This window comes from Otolemur garnettii, unplaced genomic scaffold (genome assembly GCF_000181295.1).
Source record: "Otolemur garnettii isolate 467f Iridium unplaced genomic scaffold, OtoGar3 scaffold00019, whole genome shotgun sequence".
Lineage (NCBI taxonomy): Eukaryota > Metazoa > Chordata > Mammalia > Primates > Galagidae > Otolemur > Otolemur garnettii.
This window is the reverse complement of record NW_003852414.1, coordinates 27,001,587-27,013,200: the sequence shown is the minus strand read 5'-3', so window position 1 is coordinate 27,013,200 and position 11,614 is coordinate 27,001,587.

Sequence of the window (11,614 nt, the reverse complement as noted above, 5' to 3'; positions counted from 1 at the left end):
TCATCACCACCATCACCACCATCATCATCACTGTCATCACCCTCATCACCGTCATCACCCTCATCACCACCATCATCATCACCATTGGCGTGAACATCACTCTAGTCATCACAACCATCATCATCATCATCATTGTTATCATGAGCATTGCTGTGGTCCTCATCATTGTCACCAACATCTTAATTGTCATGAACACTGCTCTTGTCCTCAGCAGCAGCATCAGCCTCACCTTCACCATTCTCATGTAACCTAACTTCCATCATTGGAGAGCCGTGCACACTGCGCCAGGAAAAATTGGTACATTCTTGTATACTTTGGCTTATTAGGCTGAGACATGAAGTAGAAACAATCAAGTATCAAGGGGTCTTAGAATAGATATTCGTAGCCCCTGACCCCATAGCAAGAACTTGGAATGCAGATCCTTAGATGCAGCCTTGTCTAGCAGTTGCTAACTTTTGGACCCAAGACATGTACCCCAAGCTCTGTGAGCTTAAGTTGTCTCATCAATGAAATGGGATAATAATAACAATATTTGCCTTCGAAGTTGTGATTTTCACATTATATCCTTATTAATATCTCAGTTTTTCCAGGAGAAGAAACCAAGTCACTTACACAAGGAAGGATGGGTGCTGACTGACAGAGTCTGAACCAGGGTCTTTCTGATGAGATAATTCATGCCCCAAACCACTTGTCTACACGGCCTCCATCATTTGAGACATCACACGTTAACACTCTATGTTTAAAGACTCACAATACATTTCTGAATAAATCTGCTGAAACACGCAGACAGTATTTCTTCATTTGAGATGGACTTTAGAGAAAGAGTTTCTTTAAAATAAAGTTTGTTTACAAACTGCTTTCTAATATATCAGCTATTCTCAGCTGTAGTAAACACTTATTGTTTCTCTTTCTCCTATAAATAATTGATCTAAAACTATTTATAAATGGCATTGATATGTACACACACAGACAAGAATCATTTGTGCACTCTTAGACACTATCCCTAAATCTCTCTTTAATCTGGAATCATCTTCTACAGTTAACTTGCTCTGAAGAAATAATAGAATTATCTATAAATATCACTTCTTCCTTCCAAACGTTTATGAGTTAATTGCACAAACACCAACTGCAGAAGCAATTGTTTGCGAGGGTAAACCCCACAGGAGTTGGAGGGGGCTTAAGTGCTGGTTGATGAGATGGAGAAGGTCTCCAAGAGGACCTAGGTATTGAGAATGATCCTGGGTAGAGTGGGAGAGGATGACTCATTTCTGGGGTTAGAAAAACATTAACATTACCAGGTTTGGAAAAATACAAATATCTCATGAAATCAAATATTTGTTTGTATGTGGAATAATAGGAAATCTCATTCAGGGCTGTGGAAAGGGATTGGCACTCATATGAGAGAAATTACCCACCGTTGTGACTAAGGAATCCTATTCGTGGGTCCCACTGCCCAGGACTCATCCTCTCTCCTGCCTTCCGCACACCCTGAGGCTCATCTCAGCTGTAGTGACCTGTCTGATCTCTGTTGTTATTTCTGTTTTCTCCCTGAGCTCTAAGGAGTTTTTTTTTTTTTTTTTTAACTTAACCATGTGTGACATGCATCAAAGCACTGATATGTTTGTCTCTCTTTGGAAAGTTACAGAGGGCATTACTTTGAAGTGATTATTTCAGCGGAAATTCTGTTTTCATAGTTACCAAAATGGGCTGTGTGACAGAAACAGCGGCAATTCCTGAATCCATCTTAGTACATCAAGGTGGGTTCTAAATATAACCTATTTACTAGCACAAAAGAATACTTTAATTATGTTTTTTTCTCATTCACAAATACTTATAATGCGAAAGGGTGAATATTTGATTAGGGAACAGGATGGGAGCACAATAGGTGTCCAGCATGATGCTTGGTGCTGCCCAAATCAGGTAGAGGTGGGCTTTATATTTCAACAGGAACTTCCTAGGATCCAACAGAAAGAAATTATCGTGCCCACTTGAAAGATTCACAGTGATGACAAGGTGAGAGGAGACCACTCGTTCTGGAAAAGCAGTGTGGCTGCTGCCCCTGGAACCTGGAGATGTAGATGGTCTCCAGTGTGCCTTTGTGAAGCGGTGATGGGTGGTGTGTGGGAACAGCTTGAACATTTCTGACCTAAGAGGGGTTTTAATTTGCTATCCTTGGGTTTAATTTGCTAAACCTTCTGAGTTACCTGGAAACACAGAATTTGGTGTGTGGTCATCTGGAAACATAGAATTTGGTCATTTTCGTGGAGCTAAATATCCAGAGCTCTGTTCAAGGCCTGTGAAAAATGTGCCTCGCAGACCAGGAGCTGTCAGTGAACTTGGTGAAATGCAGAGTCCTGGGCCCCATCAGACTCACTGAAGCTGGAACTCGAGAACATTAGAATGTCTCTATCTCTACACACACACACACAAACCAATTCACTTATCTGTTTGTGACAATTATCCCTTAATTCAATTAAAAACAAAATATAGTGAAAATCAATTTAGCAAGAGGCAATTCCACAGAGGGGCCCCATTCAGGCGGCTCAAATATATCACTCTCCAGCAGTCTGTTTTGATCCAAGGGTAAAATGTAAACCAGCCAGGGGAATTTATGGACTCCATGTCCTTCAGACAATCCTCCATAAATATCATTTCTCCCCACTGGGCATTTCAGGAGGATTAGAAAACAGAGTTCTTTTTTCTTCACTGACAAGAACCTATAGGGCAGAAATTCAGTGTCTCAACTAAGGACAAAGCCATTTGATTTGTTAATCAACTGGGCAGAGGACAGGATTAAGGTTTTATTCTCTTCTTTCTAAGAACTCTGCCCCACTGAATGGTCACCACCCTGCCTGGTACCAAGGTGGGTCAACAGATGTTGTACTTTGGGAATAGCCTGGTGGACCTGAAATATTAATGTGAACACAGAACACTGAGGCAGCCAGGCCCCCCCAAGAGAGGACGCCACCAGCCCCTGCTGTCACGAGCGGAGAGGCTGCTCGCTGGCCCCCAGGCAGCCTGGGCTCCTTGCATAATGCCCACTTCTGGGGGGGGGGGCGTGGGTCCTTGGATGTGGCACCATCTGCGGCTATCAGCCCAGTCATGCAGAGGACCCTTTGCTTCCTGGAGCATTTTAATTTGGAATTTCAGGTATCCTTAACTGGACAGAGGACCTGATTCCATATTGTGGAGAAGCATATGTACGTGCTCTCAGACTCATTGACACGTGCCCTCACTCTCCCAGGACACTAAGTGTGCTTCTGAAAACCACATACCTCCTTGCGATTCACAGTACTGCCACCAGAGTTTTTTGTCACCCTCCGCACCTTGAATCGGTTCATGAAAAAGTAAATTTACTCAACTTGTTTGTTTCCAAAGGGGAGTTCAGTTACGGTGAATGCGCTTAGCATTGGAGCTCGGCTCCTGCCTCCTCACCCTGCCCCCCTCAGGCATCACAGCCGCCTGCCTGGATGTCACTTTGTGCATGGAGTGATTTTAGGGTAAAGTCCAGTTTTTGAGGTTTAAATCACCTATTTTCTAACCTGTATTATTTTAACATTTATTTCTTCTCACAACCACTGTGAGAAAAAGAAACGGGATCGCGTTGTCTGGTTATTGCATAAAAAAATCTGTAAGCATGCAAGAAGGAATTATTTTTCAATAAATTTTGTGAGATGCCTGCATTTTGGATAGATCTCTGTAATAGATGCCATATGGTACCATTTCTTTTCTCTCACCACTTTATTGATTTCCTTATTTTTTTCTACTGCCATCTAGCATATCATCGTAATTACGTTTTAAATAACTTTTGGAAAAAGCATTAAGAAAAAGCAATGGGACTAGCCCTGAACAGGCACGTAACGAGCTCAGTTCCATATGAAGCTTACAAGGAAAAGCACAAAGAGTAAAGAGCGTATCTCCACCATTTAGAGCTTTATCAATTAAATTACTTGCCCCTGAATGATATCTATGCATTTAATTTTTAGGAAGACAACCATTTATTTTGCTATGTCAGGCTTTCGTGAAGGATTTATTAAAGAATGAAATAAGATGGTCCCTGTCACCCCAAGGAGTAAACACCTTTTCACTCAGATTTCCTGGGGCGAAATCTTTACGACTACATCATAGGACTGTTTCTCAGCTGTACAGTGATAATTTGTATCTACTCAGAACTCCCCGGCAGCCTAACATCCTGGAAATCAAACACTGCTCAGGTGTGCTCACTGCACCTGGCTCTGTCTAAGGGTCTAGAGACATGTACCTTCCTGCTGGCCTGGCGCCTGTGGGCTGGGGGCCAGCTCTGAGTGAGAAAGGGCCCCATGCCGCCCACGTGTGAAGGACTCGGATGTCCCCATCTGAGCCGTGGCCCTTCCCGTCGCACTGCCTTAGCCCAAGGGCTCCCTCACCTCTTGGGGACAGGTTCCACCTGGCCTGCTGCCACCTGTGGTTCCAGTGTGTCCGGTGGCTGCACTCAGCTCACCACCTGGCCCATCTTTCCCCCATCTCTCTCCATCCCCCATGCTTAGCAAGGTCCCTTGCTGGTGGTCACTTCAGCCCCTGTACTGGCTGTGCTTGGAGTGAGACACCCACTTGTGGATGGTCCTGGGGGGGGGGGCTCCAGAATGAGCCTCAGCATCGTGTAGAAGTGAGACTTGTCCGGGCGCATCCTGGCCTCCCACTGTGTTTGTCCGTATGTGTCCTTCCTACAGCTTGTTATAGATCTGCAGGGCATTTTTTATAAAGGCCAGAGGGTAAGCCTTTGGCCATTGCATCTTTGGGGAATGCAGCCATAGCTGACAGGTATGTGAGCTGTGGTGGTGGTCAGTGAACTTGGGCTTGGGCTGTGGTGTCCCCAGCAGAGCTCTGAGCCGTCTGCAATGGGCATGCCTCTGACCTAGGCAGCACCCTACAAGCCCCTTCCGCACACCCCACAGCCAAGACTGTGAAGTTAAGTCCTTCCATTTCTGCAGAGGCAGCTGGCCTCTTATTCCCCTGCCTCCAGGAAAGCCATCCTCTGGCCCTGAGAACTCTGACAATGCCTCAGGGCCCATCCCTGCGCCTGTGACTCATGCCACACCCTGGGCTCACCGGCCTTGCCACCTGGAGGGAGTGTTCTAGCAGGGACATCCACACCCTCCTCTGCCTTCCCACCCCAGCCCTCCGGGGGGTCAGCTGCTCTCTAGGCTGGTCTGCAGATGGACTGGACAGGCCAGCCCAGTCACCCTAGGCCATGACAATAAAGGTAAATTTTTCGATATTTAAACATTCTTAAAAATATCTTTACTATTAATTTTTTTGCCACTAAGATGCAAGATAATAGCAGTTGACAGCCTCATGCTGTGCCTTGCATGTGCGGGACTGTGAATTCTCTGGAAAGGCACGCAGGGTGTGTGTGTGTGGAGCAGCCACCACCCTCCGTGGCTGTGCTGCCCTCTGCAGGCCTGTCTACACCGTCCCAGGCCCAGGAAAGATGCCTGCAACTGATTCCAGGAAACCTTTTTGTTTGTAGTAACAAACATCTCAGAGCCCATGGTCCTCCTTCCAGGGAGCTTACAGCTGGGTTTGCTGAGTCTGGGGAGGTGAAGTGATTTCCCTGGGGCGGCGTGTGACACACAGCTGCGGAACCTTCCACCCGGAGGCCCGTTCTGCTTGAGTTAGAGCCCAGGCGCCTCTGCTCTGAGCCGTTGCCCAAACTGCTCCCCAGGGCGGCCGCACCCCCACTCGAGAGCCCCAGCCCGCTCGCTTCCCGACATCTGCTCTCAGTAGACCCGCCCCTTCTCTGGGGGCTCCAGGGCAGGAGAGCCACCGCCTTCCCTGTATACGTGTGTGTGTGTGGGTTGTAGTAAGGCAAGTCGTGGAAATCGTTTACTTTACCCTTCTCGGGGCTCTGTCCACCCTTGACATCACAATCAGAACACACTCTGACAATCATGATTTTACCATTATTCGCTCTGGCTTCTGTTTTCATGTGGATTGACCCCTCCTCTGATGATCTGCATCCCTGGGTCTCTGGGTACAATGACTGCGTCTAACCTTAGGTGCGTTGGTTGGTTGTTTGCTGTGAGAACCCTTGAGAATTTTTCACACAGACATGAACAATATCGAGATTAGGAAGAAATTTAAACATACATGAATTTGTTTATTGAAGTTCATAGCTGGTCAGGCGGCTCCTTTCAACTTCCCCTTGTGAAAGAGAGAAATTCTATCCAGAATGTTTACTATTTCTGAGGGAAATGCTAGAAGGCCTTATGGAAACTTCCGAGATGATTACAGCCCTAGGGCTGGCAGGGAGCCTGGAGGCTGCCAGTCCGAAGGCCCTGCTGCTATTTCCTGCGTCTTTTAGGCGCAGGTTCTAAGATGCAGACCCCTGCTAACCACACACGCCTTTCTCAGCCCCTCTGGTTGATGTCAACCACAGCCTACCCACCTCTCCCTGGAAAGGATGGCACCCAGAGGGTACCCCGCAGACTGTGCCATCTGGTGCTGCCTGCACAGCCCTGGGAGGGGAGATATCACGGGGTTCGCTTCACGACAGGGACAATTATACTCAGGCAAGTAAAGAAACTCGCTCGTGTCTCCCATGCACTGGCTGCGTGTGTCCCCTCCCCTACTACCTTTTCAAAAGCCCCAACACCCAGGGTTGGTGCAGGGCAGGGCCTTGGGGGTGGTTAGGTCGGGAGGGCGCAGCCCCAGCAGTGACCGGGCCTGGCCCTGGCACTGGAGCTCGGGGTCCTCAGTCTGCCAGTGCCGGGTGTCAGAGGTTCACGTGCTCACTCCGCGGCCCTGTCCCCTTGTTCCTCAGGGAGACACTGCGTGCTGTGCTGCCCGACAGCAGAGACAGCAGGGACAGCTGTGGCCAGGCTGCAGAGAAGAACAGCAGACGGGCTGTGGTGAGTCCCGTTGAGGAGGAAGAGGGCGTTTTGAGTGGATAAACCTTGCTGAGACCAGACTGGCTAGAGAGAGACTCGTGATCCAAGTGTGAGGCACCAGGCTGCCACCAGGCCACGCCCGCCCACCTGGCACAACCCCAGCACAGGTCCCTGGCACAGGCCCCCCGCATGGCCCCCGACATGGGACCCAGAACAGGCCCCAGCACAGGTCCCCTGCACAAGCCCCCCGCACGACCCCAGAACAGGCCCCCCATAGGTCCACAGCACAGGCTCCCCCCATGGGATCCCGCACGCCCCCCCACCCTCCTCCGTCGGGTCCTGTGCAGCCTTCAGGCTGCCTGGCGGAGTCTGCGCTCCTCCCAGAGATGCCTCCGCAGAAGGGCAGCAGCTTTAACCACCGGGTCACTATCTACAGTTCACGTGGAGGTGCCCACCCCAAAGCCAAGCCCAGGGGGGATGTCCCCTCCCTGCCTCGCCTTGCGCTCTGCGTGCGGGGAGACTCCAGCCACCGCACAGCCGTGCGTGCCCATTCTTGGCAGGGTCGTGGTTGGAGCTGTTGTAACGTTAGGCATGTGCCGCCTGGCCACCATGACAGTCTGACCGCATGACCTTGGAAGCAGTTCAATGTCTCTAAGCCTCGTCTTTCTAAATCGCATGGGTAAGTATAGATCCCCCAGTCCTGTGTTCGTCAAGAAGGTCAGGTGAGGTCGTGCGTCAGCTGTCAATTATCCACGGCCACACGCGGTCGGTTCTCCATCAGTGCAACCAAGTCAGAGACCCTGGGTTGGGGGCCGGGGCTGCAGAGGCCGTGGGCGCCTTCCCGTCCCCGCAAGGCTCCAGACCTCCGGGAACGCTGGTGCCGTGTCGCTGAGGCAAGGACACGCGCCCAGACAGGTCTGCAGTCCGCTGGAGCAAGGCCTCTGTGGCTTTAAACCCGTTTCCTCACCCAACAGTGAGAAGAATGAGACGGCCTCCCTCCTGGAAACCAGGCGCAAACTGCTCTGGTGCTGGCTTCTGAAGAAGTCACGCTTATTCCGTCAGCCTCTAGCGAATCAATCTTGATTTTAATAAACATCAGAACTCTAAGAGTTCCTGAAAGCCCAACCCCAAACCCACGCTCGGCTGAGGGTCATTCATTCTCCGCAGGCCTCGGGTAAGGCCTGCTGCCCGCTGCACCTGCACCCACTGCGAAGCTGGGGAGGGCCGCAGCACGCTCCCGGCTTTTCTACAGGAGCAGTCCATAAATAGACCGTCCTTTGCAGCGTCCCAGGAGCCAGTAGGTCTATAAAGACCCTGATAATTGTGCCTTGTTTCACGCCTTTATTGTGCACCGGGCATGAGATGATTAGTGAGTTTTTCAGACTAACAGCAACAGCGCGCTGAACTAAAATGCCACCCCCTGGGTGAAATGATCAATCTCTTCGACTTCACCAGTAAACACGTTCCATCGGGGGGTCACTAATATGCTTTTATGACCTCGCTGTCAGAGATGATACCATTACCAAGCTTGATAAACTATTCTTTAGAGACTTCTTTTTAATTTTATTTTTTATGCAATCATGGGGGACTAGCACCAATAAATTTAGCCCGATGCTTTCTCACTATTAACTAATTCTGAAGAAGCCCTCTGGGGTTTGCCAGGCACAAACCCTTCAAAGAATTTGTTCAGGATATTGGAAATGATATTCGCCCGGGGACAGGGGTTTAAGGCCTGAGCTGCTACTGTTTTCTTTGCCATTAGAGTTACAACTTGGCTAAATGTCATTTAGTCAAAATGCTGGATTCTGTAGGATTTGCAGATAGGACTCACTATTTGTCTTTAATAAATTCATTGACTCACAGAGAGGTATTAGATTGTTTGTTTGAGAAAAGGATGTGTAAGTGGCACCAGACTGCTGATGTGCAGTTTCTCATTAGGTCTGTGTGGGCTCCAAAGTGCTCAAATCCAAATTAAGCTCCAGAGCCTTTTTGGAAAACATTGTAACAGCTGTGGAATGGGAGAGGGATTTAAATGAGAGTCCCGGCCAGAGATCTTAAAGGGGCATCAGCGCAGCCCTTCTGCAGCGCAAAACTGCAGGTCTGGCTGTTTGATTCTTTCCTGATGTCAGGCCGGGGCTTTAAAAAACTGTGCTTTAATGCCTGCCACGTTTCTGAGCTTCCACCACCTTAAAATCCCATTTGCAGAGGCTGTTTCTAACTACTGTTTTCAACCACTGAGGACCCTTATTGCTGAATGTTTGTTTTCCCAAACCAAAACTCCAATTCAAAAGACATCTTTAACGGTGGGAGCAGTTCCTCTGTTAAATTTCACATTCACAAACCTTTCGGATAGAAGACGACGGATAGAACTGAGCACAGCCTCAGCCCCTCCCGATTCTGCTGTAATTATCACCAATCCTGGGTCACTGCCCTCCCTGTTACAGTCCCATCTTCTCTGGAATCTGTCTTCAGTCTGTACGGGAACACCGAGATTTTTTGCCACAAAACCAGTGAAGGTCAGGTGTCATCATGGAAGGAACTCTCAGTCCCTAAGATCTGTCCTTGTGCCTGCTGTTTTGTTCATTTGTCCCTGTGTCCTCGGGGTTGGGTGGCGGCCCTGGCAGGTGCACTCACAATACTGGTAAATGCTGAGGTTGTGTCTACTCTTAGGAGACAGATTATTTATCGGAATGGCTTTATTAACCCACCAAATGCTTGCTGAGCAAGCAGGCTTTGTTCTCACGCCTGGGATACTACAGTGAGCAGAACAGCAGGACTCTCTCTCCTCCAGTGGCCCATGTTCTAGAATCTAAGCTAGATTAGAGGGGCCCAACCTGTGGCTGTGGGATGCGTGCATTATTTGAGGACTATTTTTTGCTTATCTGTTGTGTCAGATATCACAAAAAGTATCAGAAACTTTTTAAAATTGATAATCAGCTTTTGTTAGTATATTTAACAAATATACTATAAGGGCCCCAGATAGCCCTTATTCCAATGTGTGGCAGAGAAATGAAAGATCGGACACTCCTGAAGGAGACTGTGTGTGTGCACATGCATGCGTGCTATGTGTACGTGTACACACGTGTGTGCATGTGTGCACCTGGTGTATGTGTGCTTGTGTGTGCATGTTCTTGTGTGCACGTATGTGTAGTGTGCAGCTGTGTAACATGGCAAGGCATAAGAGTTCGCAAAGGACATGAAAACACGATCAGAGAGAAGGGGGCTACTGGAGCCCGGGGAGGGGATGTCCAGTGAGCTGACTGATCACTCATAAAAACAGTTCACACCATCCATACTCTGGGCACCAAGCTGGGTGTTCTACAGAATGAGGCCGGTATCACCACATTTATCCCATAGATAAGGAGTCCAAAGAGTGGAGGCTATTTCCAAAGAAGTTAAGTTCAGGCCAGTCATGGAGAAGAGCTGGGTTGTAAACCCGAGTGTGTAATTCAAAAGCAAATCACTTGCCCTCTCATGTCTGCTCTGATTGCCAGATGAGACACTTTCTCTAGAGTCAAGGCTCCAGCCACACCAGGCACGCCACGTGGGATATCTTGGGGTCACAGGGGCCTGGACGAGTCTCACAAGGCTCACTGAAGTGAGGAGAGGTGTGTTGGTCTCGTCCTGCCAGGACTCTGCCCGCTTCATGTTCACCATCCAGCCCGGACCTGCCAGGCATTCAGCAAAGACTCAGTAGACAGAAGGGATCTGATAAACTACTGGTCTTGGAATTAACCCAGCACATTCGCTGTTGGGGGGGTGGAAATCCAGAGAGTGAGGACTTCAGTTCATCCTGTTGTCTACTGAGAATTTGCTGAGAGAGCAGATTCTGGGTGTGCTGGCCACATGTGCACACACACACAGGGTCAGTAACTGTGGGAGGCGAGGGATGTGTTGGTCTGTCTGACATGTAATTACCTTATAATCTGTACAGGTATCAAAGCACAGTATTGTATACCTAGAATACATACAATAAATTTTAAAATAAAATTGCCAGCTTAGCAGTTCTAAGAAACTTATTTTAATCTCAAGAGGAGAGAAACCCCAAACTCACAGATTAATGACAAAAAGTAACTAAAATTATCCCATGAGCACACTCAGTGACAGGGCTAGCTATGACATGATTTTAAGGCCTCAGGTGACCATGTGATATTGAAGTGTAAACCTCCATCCTGCAGTGAGAAGCCTTCTTCACCTGTGACCTGCCTGGCAGTTTGCTACATGTACATCTGTTCCCGTGAGGGCCTGTCCAGAGTGGCCACCACCAGCCATCTGGGGCTTTTCAGTCCTTGAAATGTGACCAGTGAGGCAGAAGAACTGAATTTTAAATTATATGTAATTTTGACTAAATCTATGGCTGGTGGCTACTGCATCAGAAGGCACAGGTCTTGAGAACGGCCTGCGACATGGCTGTCGAGAAGCATGAAACCCCAGTGTGTTCAAGCTTTTGATGGGTTTTATGTGGCAGGAGTGAGCAGTCTGCATGAAGCAGGGTTTGCACTTGCCAGGTGCACGGAAAATCGGGCAGTTTGGCCATGTTGTGGGGACGAATGGGGACGGGTGGGGACAAGTGGGGCCCTCTGGGCTCCTAGGCAGGAACACTCACAGAATCTTGCTCCTTAAGGCAGAGATGCTGTCATGGCCGTGGCAGGGAAAGAAAACAGAAATGGGGGCAAGGAGCAGGAGGCAGGGAAAGGTCATGATGTGAACAGGCTCTGATCGCTGACAAGAATTGGAAACCTTTG